At 40.9% G+C, this 25,073-nt stretch overlaps 1 pseudogene; it reads left to right on the forward strand.

Annotated features, from left to right (window-relative positions):
• On the forward strand, positions 271-1,097 carry LOC102176797 (annotated as a pseudogene).

Genomic DNA, 25,073 nt, shown 5'->3' on the forward strand with positions numbered 1-25,073 from the left:
CCAGGAGAAATATCAATAACCTCAGATATGCAGATGACACCACCCTTATGGCAGAAAGTGAAGAGGAACTAAAAAGCCTCTTGATGAAAGTGAAAGTGGAGAGTGAAAAAGTTGGCTTAAAGCTCAATATTCAGAAACAACTATGAATAACAAAACATGACTATATATAATTTTCAAATAATGACTGTTCTCCAGAACAGTAGTTGTTTATCTCTGTCCACCTTCTCTCCAACCAAACATGCACCATCAACCTCATGGAAAATTCAGTGAATGTGGGGATGGACACTGAGGTTCCAGAACTATCTTTTTGGTTGTGAACTAAAGGCCAAAGAAGATTATGATGAATATGAACAACAATTATCTTAAGAACAGTCAGTTCAAGGGCTAGTGCAAAGGGTGAATTGCACACTACTGAAGCAGAGGCAGGGAATTATGAAAGCAGACCACTTAAAGTAGCACTGGCAACTTTGAAAATGTCTATTCAGCCAAGTTTCCTGTGAGAGCTTTGAAATCACACCACCCGGGATCTTACAGTTGAAGTGTGGTTTAGGGCTCGTGCATATTAGTGCACACACTTAGCAGCTATAAAGGCAGATACAGATTCAAAAGATGAAGAGGAGGAGGATGTGACACTCTTAAGTATATCTGGAAAACTTTCCTTCCCCCAGAAGTGATATCAAGTTAACAGAAAAAAGTAAAACTTGCTGCTGCTGAAGATGACTACGATGTTGATTTTAGTAATAGGAAAGCTAAAGAAAAAAAAAAAGCTCCAGTAAATAAATCCATATAAGATACTCCAGCCAAAAATGCACAAAAAACAAACCAGAATAGAAAAAACCTCGAAAACTTCAACACCAAGATCAAAGGTCAAGAATTCTTTAAAAAAATAGGAAAGAACTCCTAAAACACTGAAAGAATCTAGTTCTGTAGACGACATTAAAGCAAAAATACAAGCAAGTATAGAAAAAGACTGTTTGTTTCCCAGAGTGGAAGCCAACTTCATCAGCTATGTGAAGGATTATTTCCAGATGACTGGCCAGGAGTCTACTCAAGATCTCTGGCAGTGGAAGTGGAGGATGTCTCTTTTAAAAAAATAAGTTTAAATAGTTTATTAAAATTTTCCATCTAATTTCATTTCTGTAACAATTGACATCTGGCAGTCCTTTTCATAATGAAGAAAAGAACCGTCCCTACCATGTCTGATAAATGTTACCCAGGTTTCATTGCCAAGAGTGTGTTGTCCAAAATGCCTAGTTTAGTTTTTAAAGAAGGAACTCCACCCTTTGCTTGGTTTTAAGTACACATGAAATGTTATCATAGGGCATAGGTATAGCGGTAGTAAGACAAATGGAAATGGTGAGGAGACAAATATACACATGAAATAAACTCAAGATGTTAAATAAAAAACCAATCAATGTAATCACTAAATCATGTCTGACTCTTCAAAACCTCATGGACTAGAGCCTGCCAAGCTTCTCTGCCCATGGGATTTCCCAGACAGGAATACTGGGTTGGGTTGCCATTTCGTTCTCCAGGGGATCTTCCCGACCCGGGAGTCAAATCTGATTTTCCTGTGGCTCTTGCATTCGCAGGCAGATTCTTTCCAACTGAGCCACCTTCAGTTCAGTTCAGTTCGGTCACTCAGTTGTGTCCAACTCTGCGACCCCATGAATCACAGGATGCCAGGCCTCCCTGTCCATCACCGACTCCTGGAGTTCACTCAGACTCATGTCCATCAAGTCAGTGATGCCATCCAGCCATCTCATCCTCTATCATCCCCTTCTCCTCCTGCCCCCAATCCCTCCCAGCATCAGGGTCTTTTCCAATGAGTCAACGGTTCGCATGAGGTGGCCAAAGTACTGGAGTTTCAGCTTTAGCATCATTCCTTCCAAAGAAACCCCAGGGCTGATCTCCTTCAGAGTGGACTGGTTGGATCTCCTTGCAGTCACCTTGCTGCTGTTGCTGCTGCTAAGTCACTTCAGTAGTGTCCAACTCTGTGCGACCCCATAGACGGCAGCCCACCAGGCTCCCCCGTCCCTGGGATTCTCCAGGCAAGAACACTGGAATGGGTTGCCATTTCCTTCTCCAATGCATGAAAGTGATAAGTAAAACTGAAGTCGCTCAGTCGTGCCTGACTCTTAGCGACCCCATGGACTACAGCCTACCAGGCTCCTCTGTCCATGGGATTTTCCAAGCAAGAGTACTGGAGTGGGGTGCCATCACCTTCTCCCACAGTCACCTTAGATAAATATAAATAATGATAGACACACAGAAAGTTGCAAAAATGGCACACAGAATCCCACTAATCTTTTACACAGCTTCCATGGTGCCACCTTATATGACTGTAATATAATATCAAAACCAGGGAACTGACATTGGTACCATACTGATAACTAGACTACAGTCTTCATTTGACGTTCACTTTTTGCCTGCGACTCAGTTGTGTGTGTACGTGTGTGTGTGTGTTTATAAGCACACGTAGTTCTATGAAATTTAAATCCCCAGAATAGAATTGTGTAACCACTGCCATGTCAGGACACAGAACTATTCCCTCACCACAAAGTGACTCTTTCTGTATACCCCATTGTAATCACACCCACCTTCTACCACAGTCACTAATCTGTTCTCCATTTTCATTGCTTTGCCATTCCGAGAATGTTATATAAGTGGAATCGTATAGCATGTAACTTTCAGAGACTGTCTTTTTCCATTAAGCATAATGCCCTTGAAATCCATCTAAGTTGATACATTATGTCAATAGTTTGTTTTTTTATGGTTGAGTAGTACCACTCCAGTACTCTTGCCTGGCAAATCCCATGGATGGAGGAGCCTGGTAGGTTGCAGTCCATGGGGTCGCTGAGGGTCAGACACGAGTGAGCGACTTCACTTTCACGCATCGGAGAAGGAAATGGCAACCCACTCCAGTGCTATTTCCTGGAGAATCCCAGGGACGAGGGAGCCTGGTGGGCTGCCGTCTGCGGGGTCGCACAGAGTCAGACACGACTGAAGCGACTTAGCAGCAGCAGCATTCCATGATATGGACAGACCAGTGACTGTTTAACCATTCACCCATTAAAGGACATTTGGGTTGTTCCCAATTTATGGCCACTACAATTAAAGCTGCTATGAACATTCATGCCTACATATTTTGTCAATCTAAGTTTCCATTTCTCTGGGATGAATGCCCAGAGGTACAAATACTGGGTTATACAGTAGTGCACTGTTAGCTTTGAAGAAACTTCTATACACTCCCACCCGCATGTATGAGAGATTCGGCTGCTCCACATGCTCTCCAGTATTTAGTTTTACTGCTGTTTTTCATTTTAACCATCCTAGTATGGTGTAGTGATATCTCATTGTTTGGGTTTGTTTTTTTTTTTTTGGTATCAATAATTTGCTTTTCCTAAATGTTGCTGTTGTTCAGTTGCTAAGTCATGTCCAACTCCTTTGTGACCCCACGGACTGTAGCCCACCAGGCTCCTCTGTCCATGGATTTTCCCAGGCAAGAATATTAGGGTGGGTTGCCATTTCCTTCTCCAGGAGATATTCCTGACCCAGGGATCAAATCCAGGTCTCTTGCATTGCAGGCGGATTCTTTGCCGCTGAGCCACCAGGCTCGATACACAACAATTTAAGAGATGCCACATGAGAGTTCATTGATGGTCAAATTGTATGAACTATTTTTCTCTTCCATTTTGGTGGGTTTTCGGTATTGACTTTATGTTAGAATCACCTGGGAAGCTTTAAAGCCATCTCCAAGTCCAGACTTCACATACCTGCCTGCTAAGTCACTTTGGTCATGTTCAACTCTGTGCAAAGCTATGGACTGTTTGGTCATGTCCAGTTCTTTGTGACTCTATGAACTGTAGCCCGCCAGGCTCCTCTGTCCATGGGATTCTCCAGGCAAGAGTACTGGAGTGTGGGTTGCCATGCCCTCCTCCAGGGGATCTTGCCAACCCAGGGATCTAACCCATGTCTCTGATGTCTCCTGCATTGGCAGGCAGATTTTTTACCACCAGCACCATCTGGGAAGCCCAAGTCCAGACTATACTTCAGACCAATTAAATTTGAATCTCTCAGGGCAAATCCAGGTATCGTTATTTGTTAAAATTATCCAGATAATTATAATATGCAACCAAGGTTGAGAACTAAATGTTAAATCTAATTTCTACACAGACACCAGAAATGTAATCATAATTAAAGCTCTTTGCTGACTCTCTCATAAGCTATGTGCAGATAAAACCCAAGCTCACTGACCAGCCTCTCCAAATCTTGTTCCCTGCATTATCTCCAGCCCTAATAACCTCCACTTTCTCTCCACATTTTATGCTCTGGTAGTAACAAATTCGGAGAAGGCAATGGCACCCCACTCCAGTAGTCTTGCCTGGAAAATCCCATGGATGGAGGAGCCTGGTGGGCTATAGTCCATGGAGTCTCTAAGAGTTGGACACAACTGAATGACTTCACTTTTACTTTTCATTTTCATGCATTGGAGAAGGAAATGGCAACCCATCCAGTGTTCTTGCCTTGAGAATCCCAGGGACGGGGGAGCCTGGTGGGCTGCCATCTATGGGGTCACACAGAGTTGGACATGACTGAAGTGACTTAGCAGCAGCAGGAGCAACAGTAACAAATTATTTATAACTTGCCATGCAGTTAGAACCTGAGAATTTACTTTTTTTTTAATCAAAAGTTATAAATGATCCTGGGGCACAATAATATTTGAAAGGCACTATACTTCCACTAATTGCAAAGTGATTTGTTTATTACTGTATTCTTCATCTATTCATTCATCCAAAAAGTATTAATTGAGGACCTTATATGTAGAAGGCACTGAAGAGGATAACTTAAGGTTCAGTGATGGAAGTCCTGGCAGATAATTTAAAATGTAACAAGTACCAGGGTGGGTAGGCACAGGGGTTTAAGGAGACTACAAGTGTGGCACCCCACCCCGGGATAGTAGATATAGTTTGAGACTTGAAGGTAGAGTAGAATTTGCCAGGCAAAGAGGGACAGAGGAAAGAATATAGAGAAAAAAGCATGTTTAAAAGTCAACAATAGAATAACATGCCTTGTTCAGAAAATTTTAAGATCTTTGGTATGGCTGGAGGACAAAGGAAAAGGAATGAACATAAACATCTAAATGCTCAAATATTTTAATCGTATTACTTTAATGTCTCTAATAAAGTGATATCAATAAATAAGAATCAATGGCTATGAAAGGGTGAAGTCATTTTTCTTAAGCAAACAGTAATTGCTAATTGCAGCCTGAAGGGCTTTTGAAGATTCACTTGGAAATAAACTTCACCTCAGTAAACTCTATTAACAGCATTTTTTTTTTAAGCTTCTAACCCCGCCCAAGAGTCGTTGACCTCAACTTCAGGGTCAAGAGATTTGCTTCAGGCACTTATTTCAGACCCTAGATTTTATGGGAACTAAGTACTGTTTCTTAATCCAAGCGTTCATCTCTGCTGAAGGAAATTGCTCTGTTCTCTAAATGACACTAACACTTCACTTTTCAAATCCATGTCAGCTGTGTTGCTGAACAACTACAGCATATGTCATTCTGCTGCCTGAGTCAGTGACTCAGAGAAGCTGCCCTTCCAGCAGTGCCTGTGTGTTTGGAGAGGCTGGAGGGGATTAAAATATTAAGATCCCAATTGAAGCACTTTAAATTGCTAAAATGGCTGTAGTACTCCATTGGAACCAAAAGGCGATGAATTCTTCAACTGAACTGTTCAACAAGGTAAAGAGAAAACTGAAAAGGAAAAGGAAGTAAGTAAAATTTCATTTTCAAAGGTTAACTTAAAAAAAAAAAAAGCAAGTCTCATCTCACTGGGGATCTTTGCCGTTCCAGAATGGGTTTAAGTTCACTTAGGGATATTTTAGTTTTATTTATGTTTTGGCAAAATTTATGAGCTGCAGATCATTTCCTGAAAACAAGACACTCATGCTGTCACTGCCAACACTGGAATAAGTTTCATTTTGTCAAGCAAAATTATTCAGGCTCACAATTTTTAAAAAGAAAAAAATTTATCCCGGATGCTCAGAGGACTTTTCTTCTTCTGGAACTCTGAGAAGAATAAAGCCATGGTGTCTACTTATGGGAGCAATTCTGCATCAGAAGACTCTGACCTGGGTGTCTTCACTGACCAACTATGAATGAGGACTTGCCGCTGCCATCACAACAAAGCCTTAATTGAGAACCTTTCTGAACATGAGGCCATGTAGACAGACTAGCTATGGAGCAGATCTTCTGATAAATTTGAGGGTATTTCAAGAGCCCACAGAGCAGAACATCTGAAATCAGGGCTATCTTAGAAAATCTAAGCCATGTCAGCACTGTTCCCACCCTCAATCAATTTACCATATTAACCCTGTTGACATGGATGAAGACCAAACCAAAGAAATAAGAACATATGGTAAACATGGTTAAGAATACATATTTTCAACCAATTATGTGTTTTTTTCACTGTCAGCAGTTATCAAATCCTTTGGAGGCTCAAAATGCTATAAAGGAAGGGCATATCAAAAAGCCCCACTAGCCAGCCTCTCAAGCTCCTCATCTTTGCCCCTTTATGTAATAAAACTAAAAACAGCATACTCTCTTAACCAGAACTGAGGCTAGGGAGGGGTGTGTGTGTGTGTGTGTGTGTGTGTGTGTGTGTGTGTGTGTGTGTGTGTGTTGGGACAAGTCAGAGCTTGAATTCAACACTAAAGAGATTCTACCCATGTCATTATTAAATATCTTAAGCCAATATTATTGCATTTGTGACTGACCTCTTCAAAAGGTAACTCTGAGTGTGACAGGCCACCCCTTAGAATATCAACAGCCCTTGATACTTCCCTAAGGACAGCCTGAGAGTAGCAGGGTCTTTCTCTCCTGCCTTGAATCCATGTTTACCCAACTTTGGCCCTTTGGTTAATGGAGCATTCAATATGAAAATAAATAAAACCCTCCTCCAAATCACTGCCAGTGTTATGGCGATTGGTCTTCCCCAAACTCCTACACTGTGTGTCTCTTTCCCACTCATCCCCTGGGATGGGTGGGAAATTAAATAGGACGGGCAGAAGAGCAGCAAAAGTCAAACTAACTTTTTCCTCCTTTCCTCCCCACCCCCAGCTCCTTCCTTGAGTCTTTGTCCTCTGCCCTAAAAGTGTCTTGTTTTTTTCCCCTCTTGTCATCTGGCAGCCAAGAATATTGAATGCAGCTTAAAGAAATAACATCATATTATGGAAACATTCTTTTATTAAGACAGCTGACTACATATGTTAGTGCATGTACTCATTCTTTAGATTGCTATGCCATTTTAGGAGAGAGAGAGGATTTGGATGCAGTCTTCATGCTATTTTTTAAAATTTCATGTGCTGTGGAAAAAAAAAAAGTAAAGCTTGCCATTTTTCATTTTTGCAAGATTATGAGGATTAAGGAGTATTTTTTCCATCCCAAGATTTAACACGACTTTGAAAATTGCCCATTAACTCCCAATGAGATCTTGATATTGTAAAGCCTGACCAATCTTTAAAAAGCTAAAGCAAAATATAGCTAATTAACAAGGAAACAAAGATTCCTTTGAAAGAATGGCATGGTACATTTCCGGAGTCTGGCCCAGAGAAGATGAGAAAGGTGACCCTCAAACATTGGCAAGTTCAAGCCGTTAGGCACCATTGTCTTTCTGCAAATGTGCACTTTCCAGCTCACATATGAGACCCTGGCATGTTTGTAAGCTGGCTGTTCCTTTCTTGACCTTCCCTCTCCTGTCTCTTTTATAACCCTTTCTCTTCTCTTCTATAGGAACTAAGCTGCAGGATGGTAAAAGGAAATGATTTCATTAGGGTGGAAAAGGAAAATGATAGAGCTTTAGTCCCAAATCTTGGAAGTCAAATGTGCTGTGTAAGAAAAACAGCTGCCTGCCAAGCCACCAGCTGAGTCTCCTTAAGCGGCAGAGCCTTGCTAAAGCAGATGCCCAAGGGAAGGAGCAGTGTAGGGTGGGGACAGGGAAGAGACAGAACCAAGATTTGCACCTTGGTTCCACGTTCACAATTCTCGCTATCCTACCGTCCTTTCCCTCTCTATTTGAGCAGGAGCAGTGCTCTCCAGAGATCTAGAGTGCTCTGCTGGCCGTCATAACTTCTCTCTCGCAAACTGCAGGGAAAGTGAAAGGATTACTAATCTTCTCTGCCTTGGATTGCACAAAATGTCTATTTCTTAGATCATTGCTAAAGTTCACTCTGAAAACTAACCTAGAAATAGTTTTGAAAAGTAAGATGCTTTTAAAAACTTGGATCTAAGATTCCATCCCAAACCAGAAAAGCACAGTTAATCCTCAGGGGGAAAAATATTGCAAGATATATGCTTACTCTCACTGACTCTTGCTCATCCTGTTGAGCTTTATCTCCAGCATGCTTCAGAGAGGAGGAGATGCAGAATGTATTAAAATGGTCTGGGTTTTCAGTTCATGATCACACCCAAAATGGATGCTGGTGGGTTTCCCTACTTGCAGTGGGGGAAACTGGCTTCTCACTCCAGCCTCTGGGGGTCTCAGATTTGGGAACAGCTGTGAACTTCTTTAAATACCTATTTTATTAGTGTCTCTATTAATACTTTTGGATGGAAATCTTGGAAATCTCACATTTCTGTCCTCATAATGAGAGGATATTCAAATTATTTGTTTGATGACTGCGGGTCTTTTTTTTTTTTTTTTTTAATTAAAGTCCACCATCTGACCCACCTCTTTCCCTCTGTCATCTCACTTCCTTTCTAACTCTTTCTCAAGGGGAAGGCCTTGTCAAACTGATCTAGAAAACTGTAAGACATTGGCTGGGTGACAATTCACTAGCAAGTAGGGTCAATCTTCATCAGTAGACCCCAGCTCACTTGCATTTCTTATGGTCCTTCTAGAGAACAGATGTATCTGTTCTTTTCAACATCCTTTGTCCATGAAACTATTAAGAGGGTGCCTTAAAATCTCTTGGCTGGGCACTACAAATACTACCCTATTCTATTTTATCAGTAAGTCTTCACGATAATCCATGAGGTATGTACTAATATTATTTCCATTTTACAGATGGGAAGAATGAGTCTCAAAGAATGTCAGTAAGTACAAGTAGAGAGCATCTAAAAGGAGGCAGTCTCTTCAGCCCTTGCTCTTGACCTCTGAACTATGGGGCATTTCACCTTAAACTCTACTGCGGGACACTCTACATGGGTCCTGATACCCTGCCAAGGGTGCTCATGCCCAGTGCTCCCAAAATGGGGAGTGACTGGGGTGGGGCGGGGTCCTTCTACAGGCCATGGACAGCTATATTCTAAGCAAAGGCAGGAAGAAAGCTATGATCACCCACTCATTCCCATATGGGTTCTTGTTTTTTAACTTCATGAAAACCATCCTTCAGTCCTGCCATAACCATTCTTTCTCAGGGCAAGGCATATATCTGTAGACCACAGTTTTAGCCCCCAGTCTCCCATCAGTGGGTGACTGGACTCTTCTGTGTTTTCCTTGTCATGAGCAGCACTGCTGTGAACATTCTCAAGATCATGCCCTGTTGCACGTGTGTCGGTTTCTCCTAGGAATTCAGGGAGATGCGGAATAGCTGGGTCACATGTATGAGATGGACTTTACATTTACTTTACATTTCCCCGGCAAGTGTAACTTCTAGTTCAGGTTCAAATGGGGACCCCATTCCACAGGAAAGTAGTTCCTCCAAAGATGTGAGTCAGGAGCCCTGCAGACTCTAGATTGTGGAAAATAGCATAGTGACGAGCCTTAGGCCACAGATAGCTAAGAACTTTACTTACGGTGGTTTAGAAGGGCTCTGAGCTAACATTAGAACCACGTTAGGAAGATCTGTGTTTTCATGATGTCTTTTTATGATTGAATTGGAGTTTAGCAAACTATGTGTAGCTACTTTCATACTGTGTGGGCTCAGTCATTCTCAATAAATTCTTTTACTTGTTTGTTGCAAATATTCAAATTAAGGAGCTTCTCCAAGTATTGTTATTGCTACTTTTTGACCTGGGGGAGTGATATAAGTGCACTAACAAATATAGGAAGATTCTAGTATCTGAAGGGAGCAATCAGATAAGTCAGATATTGTTTCCAGATATTGCCTTACTGGCTTATGTGGGTATGCTACATTAAACCACCATTGTAGAGATACTTCTCCATGCCAGTTATATAGAACTGTTTTCATTTTCAAGAAAGAATCCAAATTCTGTATTTTTTAATCTCTGATTTTAATTTTTTTAAGTTTTCTCTCTTTTCCTTCCTGCCAAATTATTAGACATCGTTTCACTTTCTTTTATAATTATGCTTGCTTTTCCCCTTAAGAAATAGTTTTATAATCCACTGTGGGCTTAGAAACCACTAGCCAAACATGTTATCACTGTTGGTAATATAAGAGTAAACGAGGTCTGAGAGAGTCTTGAGAGGCTTTCTTCCAAGTAAAATGAATCTCATGGACTTAACTTCTAAGGGTTAAAGACCTTTTTTGCTCACTTTCTTGTTCTCAGATGTGTTTTGAGTGGGAGAAGAAATTAAATGCCAAAATTCAAACTATTTATGATAATTGAGCAAAGGATTCAGACCACAGTTCAGATTTTATTTCAATCCTGGTTTGATTTCTATGTGATTAAGTAAGAAACTTAATCATCCCAACCTCCCTCAGTTTATAGAACAAGAAAATAAAAATGGCCACCTCTCCTAAGGTAGAGAAAGGCTTAATTATCATCATGTACCTCTTTCTTCAGCTGGATAGCCTTGCCACAGCATAAGCATTATCCTAGTGAACTGAGATTACTTAGAGAATGTTGATCCCTGGTTAGAAACCACTAGGAAAGTCCCAAGTTTCTAAGCCTTCCATTAGGCAAAGAGCCAAGTAGCTGAGATTTCCTAACAGATATTCCAACTGGTACAGAAACATCATACCAGGCCTGAAGGCAACTATTTTACATAGTTGAAGAGAAAAAAATCCAGAATATTGGGTATCTAGAAATCAAAGTTTGTCTTAAACCATTATAATAAAGTAGTGTTGTACTGAAGTGGATCAAGTGAAAGAAAAAGTCAAGGAGATTGGTACATTTATCCTTCTAATTATCTTTGACTAAAATTTGCCAAAGCAGATAGCAGCAAACACAGTGTGGTATATTGCAAACATGATCACAACCTTGTCACTTTTGGCCAGTAGGGCATTAGCAAACTGGACCCAAGCAGAAGCAGAACTAACTCTTGCACACTGAGCATGCCTTCCTATTGTTCTGATAACCTGCCTCTACTGTGTAAAGAAGCCTAGACTAGCCTGCTAGAGAACACAAGAACTTTAAAGGTGAAGCAAGTTCCCCAGCTGACAGCCACCCAACCCCCTCAAAGTAGAGCCACCCATAGCTGACTTCAGACACCTGAGTCTGAAATTCAAAAACAAATGCAAAGAACCATCCAGATGAGCCTAGCCTAAATTGCTAAGCCCCAAATCATACACCGAATAAATGGTGATTATTTTAAGCGCTTAAGTTTTGAGGTGGCTTGTTACTCCATAATAAACCATTGCTATGGTTGCTACCAGTTCTATTGAACATCTATTTTTCCTTCTTTCTTGCTGTCAGGCTTCAAATCAGTCAAGTGATTTAGAGGATGGTAACCTAATCCCCTCCTCTAAGAATGAGTCTTGATTGATCTAGATCATTGATCTACTATCTTGCCATTTATGGTTTATTGTCTATGCCTTTGACATCTACAAGTTACAAACAACCTATTGCCATTGACTGGTGAATAATGAAATCTGAGGGGGCAATCTGTTAGGAGGCTGGATCTTTCTCTGCTTCTAGATACTGTCATGTATGGCTATGAGACCTGGAATTGCTATGGCCCAAGGATAATCAGGAAATGGCAACCCACTCCAGTACTCTTGCCTAGAAAATCCCATGGACAGAGGAGCCTGGTGTCCATGGGGTCACAAAGAGTTGGACACAACTGAGCAACTTCACTTCACAAGGATAATCAAGATACAGAGAAAACCAAGAGACTCACAGTAGCGCAGAGCTGGAGCTCTCACATCCTGTGCCTGTGGCCACAGCCCCTGCTTCTGGGCCTCTAGTGATGGGAGAACCTGAATTTCTCTATCGTCTATGCCAGTTTGAGTAGGGGTTTTCAGTTTCTTGCCTTCCTTGAATACTCACTCCCTGTACAGCAGAACATGCCAGCTAACAGCTAGAAATGCCACTTGAAATACATATTTCACAGCTATTGCATAAAAATGTTTATCTTTTAACAAGAGAAACACATAACAAACAAAATATTTATTTTTCATGTTTCCACACACTTTGATTTTATTACCTTCTGGAAATATTCTTTGATGTAAAAAGAAACAAAATTATGCTGGTGTAGCAGTGAATACAGTTTTGGGAACATAATTTCAGAGCTACATATAGGCTTGGGTAGTTATAACCAAAGACAGTTCTAAGACCTAAAGAAAAATGTATTTATTCATCTGTTATCAAATAAGCTGATAAATTTGGCCTTTATAAACTGCTAACTATAATAATCTTGGAGCATAGTTTTTCTACTTGTGGATGGAAATAGTAGCTTTCAATAGAAATTAGTAAATACCATGTAAAAGACAGCCCTTTATAAACCCAAGTAAGACCAACTGAGAGGCAAAGTGAGATGTCTGCTGTTCCTGCTGCTAAGTCGCTTCAGTTCTGTCTGACTCTGTGCAACCCCATAGATGGCAGCCCACCAGGCTCCTCTGTCCCTGGGATTCTCCAGGCAAGAACACTGGAGTGGGTCGCCATTTGCTTCTCCAATGCATGAAAGTGAAAAGTGAAAGTGAAGTCTCTCAGTCATGTCCAACTCTTTGTGACCCCATGGACTGTAGCCTACCAGGCTCCTCCATCCATGGGACTTTCCAGGAGTTGCCATTTCCTTCTGGACTGGGTTACCATTTCCTTCTCCATAAGATGTCTGCTGACCACTTAAAAGAATTTTGAGCTAAGGAACACTGAATAAGTATGAAATTGTTTTTATCCATTTTTAAAAGCCTGTGCATCTGTGATTACCTACACGTTGATATGGAACTTAAGGGCAACAAACTGCCAAATATTTATTTCTGGAATCAAAAATAATGTTAAGCAAGAGTCCACATCCACTCTGCATATAGCTTACTCCTGAATGAATTCAGTGAAATGACACATCAGATGCCTTTTGTAGAGGATGATTTTTTTCTCTGCATGCATTTGCCAAAATGCATTCCTTTACTTCCAGAGATTTCTCAATAGGTTTCTCTCGAAATGCTCCTTGGTCTAATTAGTGGAGAAATGCATGGGACCCAATACAAGGCTTTGAGAAGTATTGCTGTTTTTGTTTTTTTTTACTTTTGTTTATCCTGTTATCTGTAAGATGATACTTTGTGAAATGCTTTAATATAATCTATTGACTTGGCAATATAAATAGGCAATGAGGTTCAAAAAGGATACAGTAGTAAAAAGTGTATAGATATGTTGAGGCTGGATGATTGGGAAAACAGTGGTTATTTTAATATGAAAGGAAGCATGAAGAAGGTTGCAGGTGTGGGGAAATGATGAGTTCCATTCTGAGCATACTGAGTTTGATGTGAAGACCCCTTTTGGGCTATAATTGTTCATTAGCTGGAAATTTAGGACTAGAGTTTACTAGACCAGGTTTCCCTGGCAGCTCAGATGGTAAAAAATCTGTCTACAATGCAGAAGACCTTGGTTCAAGTCCCTGGGTCGAGAAGACTCCCCTGGAGTAGGGAATGGCACAGTCTAGTACTCTCATCGTGAGAATTCCACGGACAGACAATGGGGCTGCAGTTGGAAATGACTGAGCAACTAACACACACAAAGCTTACTAGAATGATCCTGACCGGAGATTAAGGTTTCATAGTCACATACAGAAGTAGCAGTTAGAGCCAGGGCAACAGATTAAATCTGGGAAGGAGCTTATGAAAAAAGAAAAAAGCATGCCAAAAGCAAAACATCTCACTGTATTTAGTGAGCCTGATCAGAGAGTCCATATCATTTCTGTCCTTTATTGTGGCCATCTTTACATGAAATGTTCCCTTGGTATTTCTAATTTTCTTGAAAAGATCTCTGGTCTTCCCCATTCTTTTGTGTTCCTCTATTTCTTTTCACTGATCACTGAGGAAGGCTTTCTTATCTCTCCTTGTTATTTTTTGGAACTCTGCATTCAAAGGAGTACATCTTTCCTTTTCTCCTTTGCCTTTAGCTTCTCTTCTTTTCTCAGCTATTTGTAAGACCTCCTCAGACAACCATTTTACGTTTTGCATTTATTTTTCTTGGGGATTGTCTTGTTCACTGCCTCTTGTACAATGTCACGAACCTCCGTCCATAGTTCTTCAGACACTCTATCAGATCTGATCCCTGGAATCTATTTGTCACTTCCACTGTATAATCATAAGGGATTTAATTTAGGTCACACCTGAATGGTCTAGTGGTTTTCCCTACTTTCTTCAATTTCAATCTGAATTTGGAAATAAGGAGTTCATGACCTGAGCCAGTCACCTCCCGGTCTTATTTCTGCTGACTGTATAGAGCTTCTCCATCTATGGCTACAAAGAATATAATCATTCTGATTTAGGTATTGACCATTTGGTGATGTCCATGTGTAGAGTCTTCTCTTGTGTTGCTGGCAGAGGGTGTTGGCTATAACCAGTGTGTTCTCTTGGCAAAACTCTGCTAGCCTTTGCCTTGCTTCATTTTGTACTTCAAGGCCAAATTTATCTGTTACTCCAGGTATTCCCTGACTTCCTACTTTTGCATTCCAGTCAAGAATGGGGATAGCAGATCACCAGACCTGCCTCCTGAGAAATCTGTATGCAGATCAAGAAGCAACAGTTAGAACTGGACATTGAACAACAGACTGGTACCAAATTGGGAAAAGAGTATATCAATGCTATATATTGTCACCCTGCTTATTTAATTTATATGCAGAGTACATCGCACAAAATACTGGGCTGGATGAAGCACAAACTGGAATCAAGGTTGCCAGGAGAAATATTAGTAACCTCAGACATGCAGATGATACCAACGTTATGGCAGAAAGTAAAGAAGAACTAAAGAGCCTCTTGATGAAAGTGAAAGAGGAAATTGAAAAAGCTGGCTTAAAACTCAACATTTAGAAAACTAAGACCATAACATCCAGCCCCATCACTTCATGGCAAATAGATGGGGAAACAATGGAAACAGTGAAAGACTTTATTTTCTTGGGCTCCAAAATCACTGTAGATGGTGACTGCAGCCATGAAATTAAAACATGCTTGCTCCTTGGAAGAAAAGCTATGACCAACCTAGACATTATATTAAAAAGCAGAGACATTACTTCACCAACAAAGGTCAGTCTAATCAAAGCTATTGTTTTTCCAGTAGTCATGGATGGATGTGAGAGTTGGACTATAAAGAAGGCTGAACGCTGAAGAATTGATGTTTTTGAACTGTGGTGTTGGACAAGACTCTTGAGAGTCCCTTGGACTGCAAGGAGATCAAACCAGTTCATCCTAAAGGAAATCAGCCCTGAATATTCATTGGAAGGACTGATGCTGAAGCTGAAACTCCAATAGTTTGGCCACCTGATGTGAAGAGCCAACTCATTAGAAAAGACCTGATGGTGGGAAAGATTGAAGGCAGGAGAAGGGCACGACAGAGGATGAGATGGTTGGATAGCATCACCAACTTGATGGACATGAGTTTGAGTAAACTCTGGGAGTTGGTGATGGGTAGGGAGGCCTGGCATGCTGCAGTTCATGGGGTTGCAAAGAGTTGGATATGACTGAGTGACTTAACTGAACTGAACTGTTGGTAAGAACCTAAGCTTTAGGGAAAAGGCTAAGAATTGAAGGAGTGCAGAGGAATGAATGGCCAATGAGCACTGTCTTGGTATGTCATTGATGAAAGGAATGAGAAAGATAGGTTGGTAATTTAGGCAAGAGAATAGAGGGAAAACTCGCATTTTTAAAATGTAGGATGGCCTAAGCTTTTCTGTAGGCAAAGGAAGTGATTCCCGCTGTAAGCTAAAAGGGAAATAGTTGATAACATAACATTTCAAAGAAGTAGCAGACTGAGGTCAGGAGCCTACTTGCAATTGATGTAAGACAAATTGATAAAGCCTTTTTAGAGAGCAATGTGACTATCTATCAAAATTGTAAGTGTGAGTACCCTTTGATCTAGCAATTTCACTAATAAAATTCTGTCCCACAGAAAAACTATAGCAGGTGTGCAGGGATATTCATCATAATATTAATTGTAATAGCAAGAAACGGAGAACCTAAATGTCTTTCAATAAAGAAACATCTAAATAAATCATTGTCACCCTGCTTATATGCAGAGTACATCATGAGAAACGCTGGACTGGAAGAAACACAAGCTGGAATCAAGATTGCTGGCAGAAATATCTATAACCTCAGATATGCAGATGATACCACCCTTATGGCAGAAAGTGAAAAGGAACTAAAAAGCCTCTTAATGAAAATGAAAGAGGAGAGTGAAAAAGTTGGCTTAAAGCTCAACATTCAGAAAACGAAGATCATGGCATCCGGTCCCATCACTTCATGGGAAATAGATGGGGAAACAGTGGAAACAGTGTCAGACCTTATTTTTGGGGGGCTCCAAAATCACTGCAGATGGTGATTGCAGCCATGAAATTAAAAGACGCTTACTCCTTGGAAGAAAAGTTATGACCAACCTAGATAGCATATTCAAGAGCAGAGACATTACTTTGCCAACAAAGGTCCATCTAGTCAAGGCCATGGTTTTTCCAGTAGTCATGTATGGATGTGAGAATTAAACTGTGAAGAAGGCTAAGTGCTGAAGAATTGATGCTTTTGAACTGTGATGTTGGAGAAGACTCTTGAGAGTCCCTTGGACTGCAAGGAGAGCCAACCAGTCCATTCTGAAGGAGATCAGCCCTGGGATTTCTTTGGAAGGAATGATGCTGAAGCTGAAACTCCAGTACTTTGGCCACCTCATGCAAAGAGTTGACTCATTGGAAAAGACTCTGATGCTGGGAGGGATTGGGAGCAGGAGGAGAAGGGGACAACAGAGGATGAGATGGCTGGATGGCATCACTGACTCGATGGACGTGAGTCTGAGTGAACTCCAGGAATTGGTGATGGACAGGGAGGCCTGGCGTGCTGCGATTCATGGGATCACAAAGAGTCAGGCACGACTGAGCAACTGAACTGAACTGAACTGAACTGAATAGCAAGAAATGGAGAACCTATATGTCTTTCAATAAAGAAAATCTAAATAAATCATGGTAGACCTCTGCTACAGGATAACACACAGGCCTTAGAAACAATTAGATATATACATACATATGGAATGAAGCTGAAAAGGAATGAAGTTCAGTATCTTTCTCCTGGAGCAAGAACCATGTCTGTTTGGTCAGCTTGTATATGCATACCCTAGCATAGAGCTTGATCCAGAGCAGGTGCTCAATAAATACTTGCTAAATGGAATGTTGATTTTAGAAACATGTTGCAGAATAACATGTAAAATGCAAAAATAAACATGCTTAAAATATATGTGTGTAGGTTGGCGTGTGTGTAGGACAAAGTTCTGGAAGACTATTCAGCAAATTAGTTATCTTTGGGAAGTAGGGTTGGATGGGAAGTAGAGCAAGAAAAGTAAGTACATATAGTTATTTTATTGTGACTTTTATTTAAGTATTTAAGTTTTTATTTATTAATATTCATTTGGCTATGCTGTGTCTTAGTTTAGGCATACAAGATCTCCATTCTTTATTGCAGTATGTGGGATCTTTAGTTTCAGCATGCAAGCTCTTAGTTGCAGCATGTGGGATCTAGTTCCTCAATCAAGGATTAACCCTGGGCCCCCTGCTTTGGGAGTACAGAGTCTTAGCCACTGGACCACCAGGAAAGTCCCAACACTATCATTTTAACCTCTCCTGTATTTTCAAATTCTTAAATTCAAACATGGATTTCTTTCATAATTTCACTATGTCAAAAAAAGATACAAAAATCACTGGGGGAAAAGGAAAGAAGAGTGCAATAGAATGGACTAACCTTGAACAGGGTCAACCTCCCTCCCTGAAAGAACATTGAGCAAAGCCAATGTTACAGAAAGGAGGAGAAACTGAGGAGCCCAATCATTTTTATCAATAAAGTAGGAGCCAGTGTCATCCCTAAGAGTGAGGGTGGTGGTAACTGGCATCTGAGAGAGATCGTGAAGGTTCGGAACATGGACTCTATTTTAGAGCTGGGGAGGCATTGGAGATGATTCAATCTAACCACCCATTTTCACAAAGACTTGTCAAAGAACATACATTTTTGTGAGCAACAATGCCAGTTTGGTACAACAGCCTCTAGAGATATGAAAAAAATAATTCAAAACTGATGAATACATGGATTGCCAGGCATTTGTGAGGACTCTGAAAAAGTTAGGAAGGAACTGTAATGTGGAATCTATGTTATACATGGCATTGTGTGCCAAGGCCAGGCAGAGAAGCTGGGGCAGAGGCAAGAAGCAGTGAAGAACAGGCAAGCTGGTAAGGGGAGATGGTGATGAGTTCCGCCAGATTAAAAAAAGAATGTTTCAAACAATAAATACATAAAGAAATGGAATGAGGAGCTGCAACTTGTGAGCTAATGAGAAAAATTTCCTAAGCTCAGGAAAACGGTGTCAAAATGGGAGACAGTTGCAACAGTGACTGACAGATTGGAGTTTAGATCGGCAGGCTCAAGTGAGGGATAGGTCACTGGGTTGTTCCACTTTCATCTGAAGAATCATGTCTATGCTAGCATCATGTGAACAGATAAGTGGATGGAGGTAGTGCTTCAATTGTAAAGGCAATATTCACTTGCCTAATAAAATATGAACACATGCCAGTGAATGAAAAGTCTGTTGGTGAATGCTGACCTACCATTTTGAACAAGTTTAACAAGCAGTTCAGCCCTTCAGGAAGACAGTGACTGATTAAGGCTAAACGTAATAGCAGTTGTGTCTGACTGTGACTTAACAGAGGGGTGACTTAAGGACAAGAGAAACATTCTTAAATTCTTTTCCTTTTGTGGTCAGCAGTGGCCTTATTTTTTGTCTGATCTACAGGTCTGAATCTGGCAGTTAAAAATGATAACTCATCTTTCTCTTTCCTTTACTGCATTTGATTTATTCCATGAATTGTCCACAGGCTTTTCTGAGGTACCTATCTTCAGGTAGAAATGACCAGATCCTGGTCATTCTGTTGGGGATGGTCACAGAATAGTGCTCTCAATCTTGCTTTCTAAACCATCCGTTCGCTCCTGGCTACAAGCCAGAATTGTCATGGTGTCTGGGGATGGGTCCTTTTCTAGAAAATGAGAGCTATAAAGCTGAGTGGACCCCCAGGCTTGTCCTGTCTCTTTTTATTTTATAGAGGGAAAAAGTGAAGGCCAGGGAACTTGAGATGAACTCAAGGCTGTGACTGAGAGGAGCAGCCCTGGTTTGGAAACATCAGGTCTCCAGCGCCCAGGCCCAGGGCCTCTTCTCCCCACTGTGCTCTTCCCTAGGCCCTTTAGGGATCTGCTTGTCAGCACTCATCATAACACCAGGTTAAAATCCATACTAGACCTTTCCCAGAGGTGATCCCACTGAATTAAGCACAGAAATGTCATAGGCTCGTCTTTAGTAGCTACCTGGAAAGTGAAAGTGTTAGTCACCCAGTCAGGTCTGACTCTTTGCAACCCCGTGGACGGTAGCCTGCCAGGATCCTCTGTCCATGGGACTTCAAAGACAAGAGTACTGGAGTAGATAGCCATTGCCTTCTCCAGGGGATATTTCTGACCCAGGGATCAAATCTGGGTCTCCCTGTATTGCAGGCAGATTCTTTACCATCTGAGCCACCATGGAAATGCCCAGATAGCTGGAAGAACTGCTTGTTTCAAGGTCTTTAGTATACAATCATTTTCACCCAGATTTCTTCCCTTAGAATACAAGCCTGGGCCATGATAAACCTAGCCCTTAAATTGTGCTCAGATAGCCCAGTTCACAAAGAAAGAGAAAATAAGACTTCATTTTTGTTCAGTTGTTTAATGATGAAATATGTCTCCTTGCATACATGCATTCCTTCTCTCCAACCCCGCAGGAAGAGATCACGCCAGGCAGAGAACTTGAAAAGCAGCCTTTGCGTCTTGGTCGGCTACTGCCTGATGTTTTCCTTTCTCTCAGTTTCAAGTTGGATAATGGTGCTGACTCCACAGAGTTGTCAGGAAAGTTATTTGGGATAGTGTAAGTGTCAGCATTCTGCTTACTCAAAATGAAGAGAAATGAAGTCCTATGTAAAATGTCATAATTCTAAAACATTTTAGTAATTATAGAGTCTGAATTTGAGTGCCTGAGAATACTAGACAGGAAACCATCCCTTAAATTACGGTCTGTGTGCTGTGTTGTGCTAAGTTGCTTCAGTTGTGTCCAGCTCTTTGTGACCCTGTGGACTGCAGCCCACCAGGCTCCTCTCCCCGTCGGATTCTCTAGGCAAGAGTACTGGAGTGGGTTGCTTAGTCCCCTAGAAAAGCCTGTTTACTTCTAGGAACTTATTCATATGGAGTTTTACTATATCTGAGTCAACAAATGAAAATTCAAATAGAGAACTGAGTCCATTAAAGGCATGATTCATAATAAAATCACTTTGGACTGAAAGAGTCAAGTAATTAAGAATGAAGTAGTTGAAGCCATGAGTTATCTGGATGGTGCCAAGGAGTAAGAAGGGACCTACAATGAAGAGCTAGATGTTATCTCAGATTGACAGTGTGACCACAGCCACGTGATAGACGGAGTAGCAGGCTCCACAAAAAATGTTGACAAATATTAGGTACCATATTGATAACAAAGCGTCTATAATTAAGCTATAGCTTCTGAACATTAAAATGACTAAAAGTGAAAAATAGTTACTGAGTTGCTATAGATAACAGAGAATTCTATTAACTTTATCATCATTAACCTATCTCTCTGTTTTCTAGTTTTCTCCAGAACACATTATTCATATAACCGTAGTAACAATACTAAATTAGTAGTAATAATAGCAGCTAGAATTTATTGAGTGCTCAGTATTGCCAGGTATCATTCTGGGCAATTTATACACATTATCCTATTTTTACCATCACAAAAACTCTATGAAATAGGTACACTCCCCATTTTACAGATGTGGCAGCTGAGGCTTCGAGAAGGAAATAACTTCCCAAGATCACACAGCTGGCAAGTGTGTGAATCTACAGACTGGGTTTTTAACAAATACATCTAAATCCTCTTCTAATAAATGTCTCCAAACTGACAAGCTTAGGGAAAACCAATATACTCCTTGTTTGCTTTCCTGTTGCCTCCTTCCAGAGAATAACGTGGCTGCTCTGCTAGTGATCTATTCTCACTGATACACTCGTTACAGTCTCTTTCAAAAATCACAGTTCTTAAATTCCTACTTTTTAAAATCAGAATCCTTTTCTTTGTATCAGAAGCCTTGGGAGTTGATTTAATAGGAAAGATTATCTTTTTATTAAAGGAAATATGTACTTGTGCGTGTGTGTGCTCACTCAGTCGTGCCTGACTCTTTGCAAGCCCATGGACTATAGCCTGTCAGGCTCCTCTGTCCATGGAATTTTCCAGGCAAGAATACGGAAGTGTGTTGCCATTTCCTACTCCAGGGCGGGTCTTCCTGACCCAGGGATAGAACCTGAGTCTCTTGTGTCTCCTGCATTGGCAGGAGAATTCTTCAACACTGCACCACCTGGGAAGCCCCAATATGTACTAAACTTTAGGTAAATATAATTAAAGACAGTGTAGGACTTTTGAGAAAACAAATGAAGACCAAAAAAAAAAGGAGAAGAAAAGAAAGCAAGAATGAGAGAGAAGAAGGGAGAAAACTATCAGTAGTTATTTGGAAGTAGTTGAAATAGTCAAAGTAAAGCCAGGGTCAGTAATTAATCAACTTTACTTAAGTATGAAGTATATGATGGATAGAAGCTATCTTAAGGAATTACTGTCAAGCTGGCTGAATTACCTTCCGCTAGCAGAGGAGAATGTGTTGTTGCCTGGCAAGCTCATGATGGTATGTGTTGGCAAGTATCAAACATTGTTTTCTTTCCCAGCCTATCCATTCCCTTCAAGGGTGAAGTGTCGGGGAAAGGGTACGGGGGACTGACTTGAAATTCAGCTCAGTTTCAAGGAAAAATTGGTTTTACAAATTGAGATGGCTATGGTGCAACTGGATTGACCCAGAGATGGGGAGTTACGTTTGGGAGACACAGTGACAGTTCATAAACATTATTCTTTGTGTCACCTGAAGCCTAGACTGCTATTGCAACAATCTCCCAACTCATCCCCCAGGCTCCAGTCTCTCCACTTCAGCGCTCTCTCCACATGGTTAACTCGCCTGTGAGCCTCTCTCTCCCCTAGTAGTAAACTAACTCTCAGGTCCATACTTGTCCATTCCATACTGTCTCCCATTATCCACCCAAATGAACTTCTCACAGTGACTCAGCCAGTCTGCCTTTGCCCTTGCCCTCGCATGAACAGCATGTGTCTTCACTTTTCTATTCCTATGTCTACACTGTTCCATTTGCATGACATTCCCTGCTCCATGTCCTTCACCCACCAGTCTTGAAGGTGAAGGTGAAGGTGAAGTCGCTCAGTCGTGTCCGGCTCTTTGCGACCCCATGGACTGTAGCCTACCAGGCTCCTCCGTCCATGGGATAATTCCTATATCTTTGTGGAGATCCGGCACAAATCTATAATGCCTTCTCTTAACTGAGCTCAAAGGGTTCCCTTCCTGCTTAAGGCAATGGATTTGCACCCACCTTGACCACCTACTATTACCTACATGCTACAAATCTCCCTTACTAGACTATAAGGTTGTCCCTAGTATTATCCACAGTATGACCCACAATGGTTTGTAGATCCCAAGTAAAAACACAGTTTGTGCATGATGTATTATGAATTTATAATGTCTTAAAAACAAGTCTTTAAAACAGGAAGGAATACAGTGTAAGAATTTTATATGAGGCATTTCACAAAAACAAAAAAAAAAAAAAAACTTGCTCCAAACTGAACTTTTCATCATCTCTGTTACCAACTTACACCTTCAATTTTCCTTTCCATGTTAGTAATGGCAAATCAGTCATTTAAGTCTGCTCAGGCCAAAAGTATGGACCTCAGCCTTGAGTCCTTTCTTACTCTCATTTCTCATATCCAGCAAATTTCATTAGTTCTACATTCAAATACATCCAGAATCTCATGACTCTTCACGTCTAATGCTAATACTGTGGACCAAGCCACCATCATCTCTCACCGGTACTGTTGCAAAAGCCTCTGAATAGTCGCCCTACTCCTTCCCTCATCTCTTTCATCAAATCACATCACTTCTGTACAGAACTCCCAGATACTTCCCATTTCACTCAAGGCAGAAGCCAGGGTCTTTACAATGATCTCAAAGGTCCTGCGTAATCTACCCCACATGGCCCTCTGCCTTTCTGACTTCATCTCCAACTTCTCTTTACCTCAATCACTTTATTCTACCTCTTCCTCAACAAGGCCCACATTTTCCGTACTCTGCAGCCTTCAATCTCTGTCCCACAGCATTTTATTCTTATCCATAGCACTTACTACTTGACATAATGGATTTCATACATATATGTATTTCTCTTGCTTGTTTATTCTCTTTCTCCTAACCTTCCCTCAGTAAGAATATAAACTTCACGAAGGCAGAAATTTTGATCTGATTCTCATTTACTCTATTCCAGAGCCTATAAAAGTGCCGTTTTTGAAGTGGACATTCAAAAATATGTGTTGAATAACTAGGTGATGAATAAATCTCATTTAGAGTGTTAAATTTTCAAAGGCTGTAGGTCACCTAACAGATATAGTGGACACTGTCTTGAGAATCTTTCTTCTAAATGTCAGAATCTGCACATTTGAACTTTTAGAACCAGATCAGTTTCTCATTTGTTAGAGGAGCAAAAACTGTACTTCAGTTCCAGACTATAAAACACTGTGGAAATAAAAGGCATTCTTATGGTTACGTGCTCCCTATTTGAAACTTGTTTTCCGAAGTCTGTTGATTTCCCAAGGTGAGCATGTCCAGCATGTGCTTTCTGGAGAATAATGCAAGGGATGCGGAGCAAGTCTACAAAACATTTGAGTTAGCATCGTACAGCCTAGTCTGCAGCTGCTCACACAAAGCAGGTTGGAACACATTTTAGCCCTCTGCCCTGCTTATACACCCATCATACAGCAAGCCTCCTCTTAAAGAGTCTTCTCTTCCCTTTGTGGTGCTGGGGGTGGGGTATGTGCAAGGACACATAAAGCCCTTTTCTCAGACCTTCTCTTTGGAATGCTGCCCAATCCTCCTTAATTGTGTAATTTCATTATCAAGTCTCGGGTGCTCCTGTTTTCTATTGATCTCATCCCTGAGTTAATGGATGCTGATGCCTCCCTACTCAGTTGATTACATTACCACAGAGCATCCGTCACTTCCCTTTAGCCTGATGAAGTAATTATTCCAGCAGACCTAAAGGAAGGCCACAGCAGAGGCGATCGATAGTCCTCATTAAGACCATTCTCTCTCACCTGTTGGTTTCATCCCTTTCTCCATCAGGCTTGGATCAGGACATCCTCATTGCTATTATCATTCTCAAATGCTCTCTGAGCCCCTTCTTCATGGGTACAGTCCCTGCCCTTGAGGCTGATGGAGCCACTGTGAAAAGAAAGGACTTCCCAGCCTCCTACTGGTCCCTCAGCACAGCACTTATCCACAATAGCCAGTCTTCCTAAAATGCCAATCTGAACACTGTGAGCTATACACAGTAACGCTGGAGTTAAGTGATATGACATGGAGAAAAAATATATACAGTTTGATTCATTTCTATAAGAAAAAAGTAGATGGAATCTTTAAAATGGACATATATTAAAATATGGTTTACATACACAAAAATATATATAATGGAATACATAAAATATAAGGATGATGGAATTCATTAACATAAATGCAACAGAAGCCTGAAGGCATGTGCATTTTCAGTGTTGTCAGTCATTGCCCCAGAGTGGTATGATTCCT

Source organism: Capra hircus, chromosome 9, assembly GCF_001704415.2.
Source record: "Capra hircus breed San Clemente chromosome 9, ASM170441v1, whole genome shotgun sequence".
Taxonomy (NCBI): domain Eukaryota; kingdom Metazoa; phylum Chordata; class Mammalia; order Artiodactyla; family Bovidae; genus Capra; species Capra hircus.